We start from the raw sequence: 9,847 nt of genomic DNA, 5'->3' as shown, positions 1-9,847 counted from the left end.
GAATACAATTAGAAGTCAATAACCATCAGAGACTTAGAAAATTCACAAATACCTGGAGGTTAAACAACACACTCCTAAACAATCAATGGGTTAGAGAAGAAATAGCAAGAGAAATTGCTAAATATATAGAGACGAATGAAAATGAGAACACAACATACCAAAACCTATGGGATGCAGCAAAAGCAGTGATGAGGGGGAAATTTATAGCACTAAACGCATATATTAAAAAGGAAGAAAGAGCCAAAATCAAAGAACTAATGGATCAACTGAAGAAGCTAGAAAATGAACAGCAAACCAATCCTAAACTAAGTAGAAGAAAAGAAATAACAAGGATTAAAGCAGAAATAAATGACATAGAGAACAAAAAAAACAATAGAGAGGATAAATATCACCAAAAGTTGGTTCTTTGAGAAGATCAACAAGATTGACAAGCCCCTAGCTAGACTGACAAAATCAAAAAGAGAGAAGACCCATATAAAATTGAGGGAGAGTTTAAAATATTGCAGATAAACTGAAACTGAGAGCGTCTGTCAACAAAGGCATGCCTTACAAGAAATACTAAAGGGAGTTCTACAGGTTGAAAGGAAAAGACTTGGAGTAGTGTGAAAACATAAAGATTCAGAGAATATATATGCTATCAAAACTAAGTTGGTATCTTTTCAAATTAGTAGGTTACAGTTATAGTTGTACAATATAAACCCCAGTGTAACCACAAAGAAAGTATTTTTAAAATATACAGAAACAGAAATGAGAAAGGGATCAATCAGGTACATCATCAAAAATCAACAATACAGAAAAGAAGGTTGCCATAAAGGAAGAGAGATAAAAAAAAGATATGACATGTTTCAGTTTGCTAAAGCTGCTGAAATGCAAGATACCAGAAATTGGTTGGCTTTACAAAGGGGGTTTATTAGCTTACAATTTTACAATTCTAAGGCTGTGAAAATGTACAAATCAAGGAATCAACAAGAGGATACCTTCTCTAAAGAAAGGCTGCTGGCATCTGGGGTTCTTCTGTCAGATAGCTAGGCACATGGCCAGTGTCTGCTGTCCTTCACTCTCAGGTTTCATTGCTTTAAGCTTCTGATTCCAGTGGCTTTCTCTCTGAGCATCTGTGGGTTCTCTGTTAGCATTTCTGGGGCATTTCTCTTTCCTATGTCTCTACCTTTTATCCTCTTATAAAGGACTCCAGTAAAGGATTAAGACCCATTTGAATGAGCTGGGTCACATCTCAATTGAAACAACATAATCCAAATCCCCACCCACAATAGATCTGCACCCACAAGAATGGATTAAAAGAATATGGCCTTTTCTGGGGTACACAACAGCTCCAAAAAAGCATAAGACATACAAAAACCAAAGGACAAAATAGCTGAAGTAAGTACTGCCTTTACAGTAGTAACATTGAATGTTAGTAGATTACACTCCCCAATCAAAAGACAAAGATTGGCAGAATGAATAAAAGAGCATGATCCATCTATATGCTGTCTACAAGAGACTCACCTGAGACCCAAAGACACAAACAGGCTAAAAGTGAAAGGTTGGAGAAAGATATTCCATGCACATAGTTGCCAAAAAAGAGCTAGGGTAGCTAGTCCACTATTGGACAAATGGACTTTAAATGTAAAACTTCTATAAGAGACAAAGAAGGACACTACATATTAATAAAGGGGGCAATCCACCAAGAAGAAATAAAAGTCATAAATACTTACGTACCTAACCATGGTGTCCCAAAACCCATGAGGCAAACACTGGCAAACTGAAGGGAGAAACAGACATCTTTATAACAATAGTTAGAGACTTCAATACACCACTCTCATCAATATATAGAATGTCCAGCAGAGGATCAATAAGGAAACAGAGAACTCGAATAACAGGATAAATGAACTAGACCTAATGGACCTATACAGAACACTGCACCCCAAAACAGCAGGATATACATTCTTCTCAAGTACATATAGATCATTCTCCAGGAGAGTCCACATATTGGGTCACAAAACAAGTCTCAATAAATTTAAAAAGATTGAAATTATACAATGAATCTTCTTTGACCATAAAGGAATGAAGCTGGAAATCAATAACAGGTGAAGCGCTGGAAAATCCACATATATATGGAAATTAAATAACACACTCAAAGAAGAAAATGCAAGGGAAAACAGTAAATATCTTTAGATGAACAAAAATGAGAACACAACACATCAAACCTTATGGGATGCAGCAAAGACAGTCCTGAGGGGAAAGTTTGTAGTTCTAAATGCTTACATTAAAAAAAGAGGAAAGAGCTAAAATCAAAAACTTAACTGCACACCTGGAGGAACTAGATGAAGAACAGTAAACTAATCCCAAAGCAAGCAGGAGGAAAGAAATAACAAAGATTAGCACAGAAATAAATGAAATTGAAAATAAAAAAAAACAATAGAGTTAACAAAACCAAAAGTTGGCTCTTTGAAAAAAGAACAATAAAATTGACAAACCCTTAGCTAGACTGACAAAGAAAAGAGAAGACACAAATAAAATCAGACATGAGAGGAGAACATTACTACTGCCCCCACAGAAATAAAAAGGATCATAAGATGATACTATGAACAACTGTATGCCAACAATTTAGACAACCCAGATGAAATGGACAAATTCCTAGAAATATGTGAAAACCTACATTGACTCTAGAAGAAATAGAAGACCTAAACAGACCAATTACAAGTAAAGAGATTGAATCAGTCATATAAAACCTCCCAACTGAAGCAGGCTTCTTCCACTCCTTTGAAATCTTCCATTAAAAAGTCAAGACTTGGAGGAGGGGACAGAAGGCAACACAGGGAGGTGTGGAATTTAGTTAGTCCTCTGGAACAACTAGCATATAGCCAGGAACAACTAGTAAATAGTCTGGAACAACTGATGGGGGACATCTGTGACCAAACACACATTGTACACCAGTCTGGAATGGGTAAAATGGCTAAAATCTCAGCATAAGCATTGTAAGTAAAGCTCCCCAAACTGTGGACCTGGTGCCCCCTCCCCACCAGCATGGCAGGCTGAGCTGAAACCCTTCTCTGTGGGAAAAAGAAGCAGTCTACTAGGAGGGAGAGAAGGTAGCTCAATCAAGCTCCAACTGTGGTTTTCATCAACACATTTGGATTACTGAATACAAGCTATGAGCAAAGGTAAACCCAGAGCAAACAGGAAAGGAAACTGGAGGTTCCTCCCAGCAGAGAGGAGGTGGGGCTGATGGGAAAAAAATACATAAATAAAAACAGAGACTTTTGGAGTCAGCTGAGCTCAGAATACTGAAAAAGGGCTGTGTACCAAGAAAGGGGGCACACAGAACCAGGCACCAACTCTGGGTCTTGACTGGTAACTGGGGGCCTGGAGACTAGTTCTGAAAAGGGGATTTCTTTCTTTTTTCCTTTTTTTTTCTCTCACATTCTAAGTAGCTCATTAGAGCAAGCCTCGGGCATTTTCAGTTGTCAGTGCTGACCCAGACAAGGGTGGAGTTAAGATAGTTAGACAAAGGAAGAAGTCAAATGCAGGAGATAAATCCCTAAAGTGCTTATCTTTCCTAAGAAAAGGGGGAGGTGGGGCCCAGCTCAAGTGGCTGCCCTCCCTCAGAGAACTCAGACACTAGAGTCTGGGGAAAAAAAAAACAGAAACAGCTTAAGCTTGGCTTCCGACACTCTCAGTCCCTGGCAGGGACAGGGTCTACTGAGAATTAAAGGCAATGCACCTATTTACAACAGTGTGGAGCTGTGGGCTAGCAAGTGCCACCTCCTGGGAAGGATAGGAAAAGCACAGCATCTAGAAGCCTCACAGGAAAGTCTGACAACTTTATGGGTCTCATCCTCAGGGAAACTTGATACTGATTACACCCTCTTCCTGAGACCTGGGCCCATCTGGTCTGGGAAAATCTGATTGGGGTAATCATGGAAACCAGATGCCTAGACAACAGAAAATTACAATTCGCCCTAGAAAAAACTAAGATGTGGCCCTGTCAAAGGAACAAACTTACACTTCAAATCAGATATAGGAATTGAAATAACTAATTAAAGATCTTCAAACAAATATGCTAAAGCAATTCAAAAATCAAATCAACAAGTTGAAGAGGAAAAATATGGCAAAAGAGATGAAGGACATAAAAAAGACATTGGGCAAACATAAGGAAGAGTGTGAAAGTTTGAAAAAACAATTGGCAGATCATGAGGGAATGAAAGGCACAATAGAAGAGATGAAAAACACAATGGAGACATACAACAGCAGATTTCAAGAGGCAGAAGAAAGGATTCAGGAACAAGAAGACAGGACACCTGAAATCCTACACAAAAAACAACAGATAGGTAAAAGAATGGAAAAATATGAGCAGGATATCAAGGAATGGAAAGACAACATGAAGCACATGAATATACATGTCATAGGTGTCCCAGAAGGAGAAGAGAAGGAAAAAGGGGAAGAAACAATAATGGAGGAAATAATCACTGAAAATTTCCCATCTCTTATGAAAGGCATAAAATTGCAGATCCAAGAAGAATAGATCCCCAAACAGAATAGATCTGAATCGACCTATTCCAAGACACTTAATAATCAGATTATCAAATGTCAAAGACAAAGAGAGAATTCTGAAAGCATCAAGAGAAAAGCAATCCATCACATTCAAAGGAAGTTTGACAAGACTATGTGCAGAGTTCTCAGTAGAAACCATGGATACATGGTACATGATACATTTAAAATACTGAAAGACAAAAACTGCCAACCAAGAATTCTATATCCAGCAAAACTGTCCTTCAAAAATTAGGGAGAGTTTAAAATATTTTCAAACAGACACTGAGAGAGTTTGTTAACAAGAGACCTGCTCTATGAAAAATAGTAAAGGGAGCACTACAAGTCAAGTAAAATAAAATAAAATAATAAAATAAAATATGACATATAAATTACAAAAGTCAAAATGGTAGACAGTAGACATTACATTGAGTGAAATGAGCCAGAAACAAAAGGACAGGTACTCTATGGACTCACTAATATGAACTAACATTGATGAGCAAAATTTGAGAGTTAAAGTTGAGAACACAGGTTGTCAAGAGATAGAAAGAGGTTTCAAATTGGGCATTTGATGCTGAAGGAGTACATAAGGTAAACAGGATTGATTGTATAGATCCAGAAATGGATAGCATAATATTGTGTGATGGTAGCACAATATTGTAAGTACTCTGAACAAAGATAAGTGTGAGTACAGTTGAAAGAGGAAGACTAGGGGCATGTATGACACCAGAAGGAAAGATGGAAGATGAAGACGGATTGTATAACTTAGTGAAACCTAGAGTGGTCAATGATGGTTATTAAATGTACAAATATAGGAATGTTTAAGAGGGAGAACAAATGAATGTCAACATTGCAAGGTACTGAAAATTGGATGGTACCAGGGAAAAACACTATCAGTGCAAATTAGAGTATATAGTTAATGGTAACATTGTAAGATGCTTCCATTAATTGTAAAAAAAAAAAAAAAAAAGGGCAATATACCAAAGCTAAATGTCTATAAGACTGGGTTATAAGGGAGTGATATGGGATTCTTGGTGGTGGTGGTGATGTTTGACCTTTTCATTGTATTTTACTTTATTTTTATTTTTCTTCAATCTTTCATATTTTTATTCTTCATTTTTTTCTCCTTTTCCTCTTTCTTTGCAGAAGAAATGGAAATGTCTTCATATAGGTTATGGAGGTGAATGTATAACTATATGACTATACCAGGAATAAAAAAATTGATTGTGGTGATGAATGCACAACTATGTGATGATACTGTGAACTGATTGTGCACTTTGGATGACTGTATGGTATGTGAATATATTCCTATATAAATGCATTAAAAAAAAAAAACTCCCAACAAAGAAAATCCTAGGACCAATTGGTTTCATCAGTGAATTCTACCAATCATTCCAAGAAGAATTAATACCAATCCTGTTCAAACTATTCCAAAAAATTGAAGAGGAAGGAATACTCCCTAACTGATTCCATGAGGCCAACATCACCCTAATAACAAAGCCAGATAAAGATACTAAAAGGAAAGAAAATTACAGATCTATTTCTCTTATGAATATAGATGCAAAAATCCTCAATAAAATACTTGCAAATCAAATCCAAAGGAAATTAAAGAATTACACACCATGATCAAGAGGGTTTTATCCCAAGTATACAACATAAGAAAATCAATTAATATAATACATAATGCACCACATTAACAAATTGAACGAGGAAAACCACATGATCATCTCCATTGACTCAGAAAAGACATTTGACAAAAGTCATCATCCTTTCTTGATAAAAACACTTAGGAAAATAGGAACAGAAGGAAACTTCCCCAACACGATAAAAGGCATATACGAAAAACCCACATCTAACATTGTACTCAAAGGAGAAAGACTGAAAGCTTTTTCTCTAAGATCTGTAACAAGATGAGGATGCCCACTGTCACAACTATTACTCAACATTGTGCTAGAAGTTCTAGCCAGATCAGGTAGGGGGAAAAAAAAAAGCAATAAAAGGCAGCCAAATTGGAAAGAAAGAAGTAAAACTTTCACTATTTGCAGATGACATGATCCTATATCCGAAAAGTCCTGAAAACTCGACAACAAAGTTACTAGAGCTAATAAACAAATTCAGCAAATTGGCAGTATATGAGATCAACACCCCAAAAATCAGTAGTGTTTCTATACACTAGAGAAAAACAATCTGAGGAAGAAATCAAGGAAGAATTCTACTTACAATAGCAACTAAAAGAACAAAATATCTAGGAATAAGGCTAACCAAGACGTAAAGGACATGTACACAGAAAACTACCAAACATTGCTAAAAGAAATCAAAGACAACCTTAATAAATGGAAACACATTCCATGTTTATGGTTTGGAAGACTAAATATCATTAAGATGTTGATTTTACCCAAATTGATTTATAAAATCAATGCAATCCCAATCAAAATTCTAATAGTCTAATTTGCAGAAGTAGAAAAGCCAATTACCAAATTTATTTGGAAGGGTAAGGGGCCCCCAATAACCAAAAACATCTTGAAAAAGTAGAACCAAGAAGAACTCACACTTTCTGACTATAAAATATATTAAAAAGCTACAGTGGTCAAAACAACATGGTACTGACACAAGGCTAGATATATTGACCAATGGAATCAAATTGAGAATTCAGAAATAGACACATATACAGCCAACCGAATTATGACAAGACTGCCAAGTCCACTCAATTGGAAAGAACAGTCTCTTCAACAAATGATGCCGGGAGAATTGGATCTCCATTTGCAAAAGAATGAAGAAGGACCCCTATCTCACATCATGTACAAAAATTAACTCAAAATGAATCAAAGACCTAAATATAAGAACCTGGACTATAAAACTCCTAGAAGAAAATGTAGTGAAGCATCCTCAAGATCTTTGTGGTAGGCAGTGGTTTCTTAGACTTTACACCAAAGCATAAACAATGAAACAAAAAATGGATACATGGGACCTCCTCAAAATTAAAACTTTTGTGCCTCAAAGGACTTGTCACGAAAATGAAAAGACAACCTACTCAATAGAAGAAAATACTTTGAAATTACATATCTGATAAGGGTTTAATATCAAAATACATAAAGAAATCCTATAGCTCAACAATGAAAAGATAAACACTCCAATTTTAAAATGGGCAAAAGACTTAAATAGACATTTCTCCAAAGAGGATATACAAATGGTTAAAAGGTACATGAAAAGACGCTCAACATCTTGGCTATTAGGGAAATGCAAATCAAAGTCATGAGATATTTCACACCCATTAAAAAACTCAGAAACCTACAAGTGTTGGAGAGGATGTGGAGAAATAGGAACACTCATTCATTGGTGCTGGGAGTGTATAATGGTGAAGCCGCTGTGGAAGACAGTTTGGCAGTTCCTCAGAAAGCTAAGCATAAAATTACCATATGACCCAGCAATCCCACTACTAGGTACATACCCAGAAGAACAGAAAATAGGGACCCAAACAGATATTTGCACACCAATATTCATAGCAACATTATTCACAACTGCCAAAAGATGGAAGCAACCCAAGTGTCTATCAGTCTATAAATGGATAAACAAAATGTTGCATATACATACAATGAAACATTACTCAGCTGTAAGAAGGAATGAAGTCCTGATGCATGTGACAGCATGGATGAACCTTGAGGACATTATGCTGAGTGAAATATTTCAGTCCAAAAGGACAAATAGTGTAGAATCTCACTGATATGAACCTATTATAATATGCAAATTCATAGAGTTAGAATCTAGATTATAGTTTACCAGAGGACAGACTGGGTTTAGAGAATAGGGAGTTTATGCCTAATTTGTACAGAATTTCTATTCAGGTTGATTGTAAATGTTTGGAAATGGGTGATGGTGATGGCAGAACAATATCGTTAATGCAATTAACAGCACTGATTTATATAGGTGAATGTGGGTAAAAGGGGAAACTTAAGGTCATATGTGTCACAAAAGTAAAAGGTAAAAGGTAAAACATAGGATTGTATAATACATTGAACTCTTTTATAGACAATGGACTACAGTTAACAGTATAGGAATGTTCTTTCATGGAAAAAAGTATAACAAATGTACATCACTAAAACAAGGTGTTAATAATAGGATAGTATATGGGAAAAAAATACACCTGACATAAACTATGGACAATAGTTAATAGTACTATTTTGACAATCTTTCAAAAATTGTAACAAAAGTGACTACTGTTAAAAATAAAAAGGACAATTATAAAAAAAAAAAGTGCTGTTATCAATTATAACAAATGTTCCACACAAACGCAAGTTGTTGGTGGTGAGGTGGTGTATGGAAATCCTTATTTTATGTATTATTATGTAAATCCACAACTTCTCTAATAAAAAAAGGCAATTACAGACTAATCTCCTTCATGAATATAGACACAAAAATTCTCAATTTTTTTTTTACCAAATCAAACCCAGCAATATATAAAATGACTAACATATCAAGAAAATGTAGTATTTATTCAGAAATTCCAGATTAATTTAACATATGAAAATAATCAATCAGTGTAATTCACCACATTAAGAAAATGAAGGAGAAAATCATCTCATGATTGCCACTACTTGTGGAAAAAGCATATGAAACAATTAAATGCTAACTTACGATTAAAAAAACCTCTCAGCAAAATAAAAATGGAAAGAAACTTCCTCAATCTTATAAAGACTATCAATGAATATCTTTCAGCTAGCATCATACTTAATGGTGAAATATTGAATGCTTTCCCCTTAAGATAAAGAAAAGGCAAGGAAATCTGCTCTCACCACTTCTATTCACTATTATACTGTAGGCCCTTCATGGTGCAAATGTGCAAGAAAAAGAAATAAATAGTATAAGGTTTGGAAAGAAAAAAAAATTTATCTTCATTTGCAGATTACATGATTGATAACTTAAAAACCCCTTAGGAAACTCTATAAAGTTACTAGAACTAATAAGTGGATTTAGCAACATCTTTAGGATACACAGGCAGTATATAAAAAGCAGTTGAATTTCTATATGCTAGCAGCAAATAATACCTACAATCACATTTTTTAAAAATATTTAGGACTAAATTTAACAAAAGTAAGCTTCTACACTGAAAACTACAAAGCATTGCTAAGAGAAATAAAAGAATACCAAAAAGTGAAAAGGTATATACCATGTCCATGGATTATAAGACTTGCTATTGTTAGGAAGTCTATTCTTCCCAGATTCAAAGCAATCCCAATTAAACTCCAATTTTTTGTAAAAATTGACAAACTGACACTAAAATTTATATGGAATTGCAAAGAACCTAGACTAGCTGAAACAATTT

The sequence above is a fragment of the Choloepus didactylus genome, chromosome 15 (genome assembly GCF_015220235.1).
Source record: "Choloepus didactylus isolate mChoDid1 chromosome 15, mChoDid1.pri, whole genome shotgun sequence".
Taxonomy (NCBI): Eukaryota; Metazoa; Chordata; class Mammalia; order Pilosa; family Megalonychidae; genus Choloepus; species Choloepus didactylus.
The sequence above is the reverse complement of the archived record's forward strand: the minus strand, read 5'-3'. Positions refer to the sequence as shown.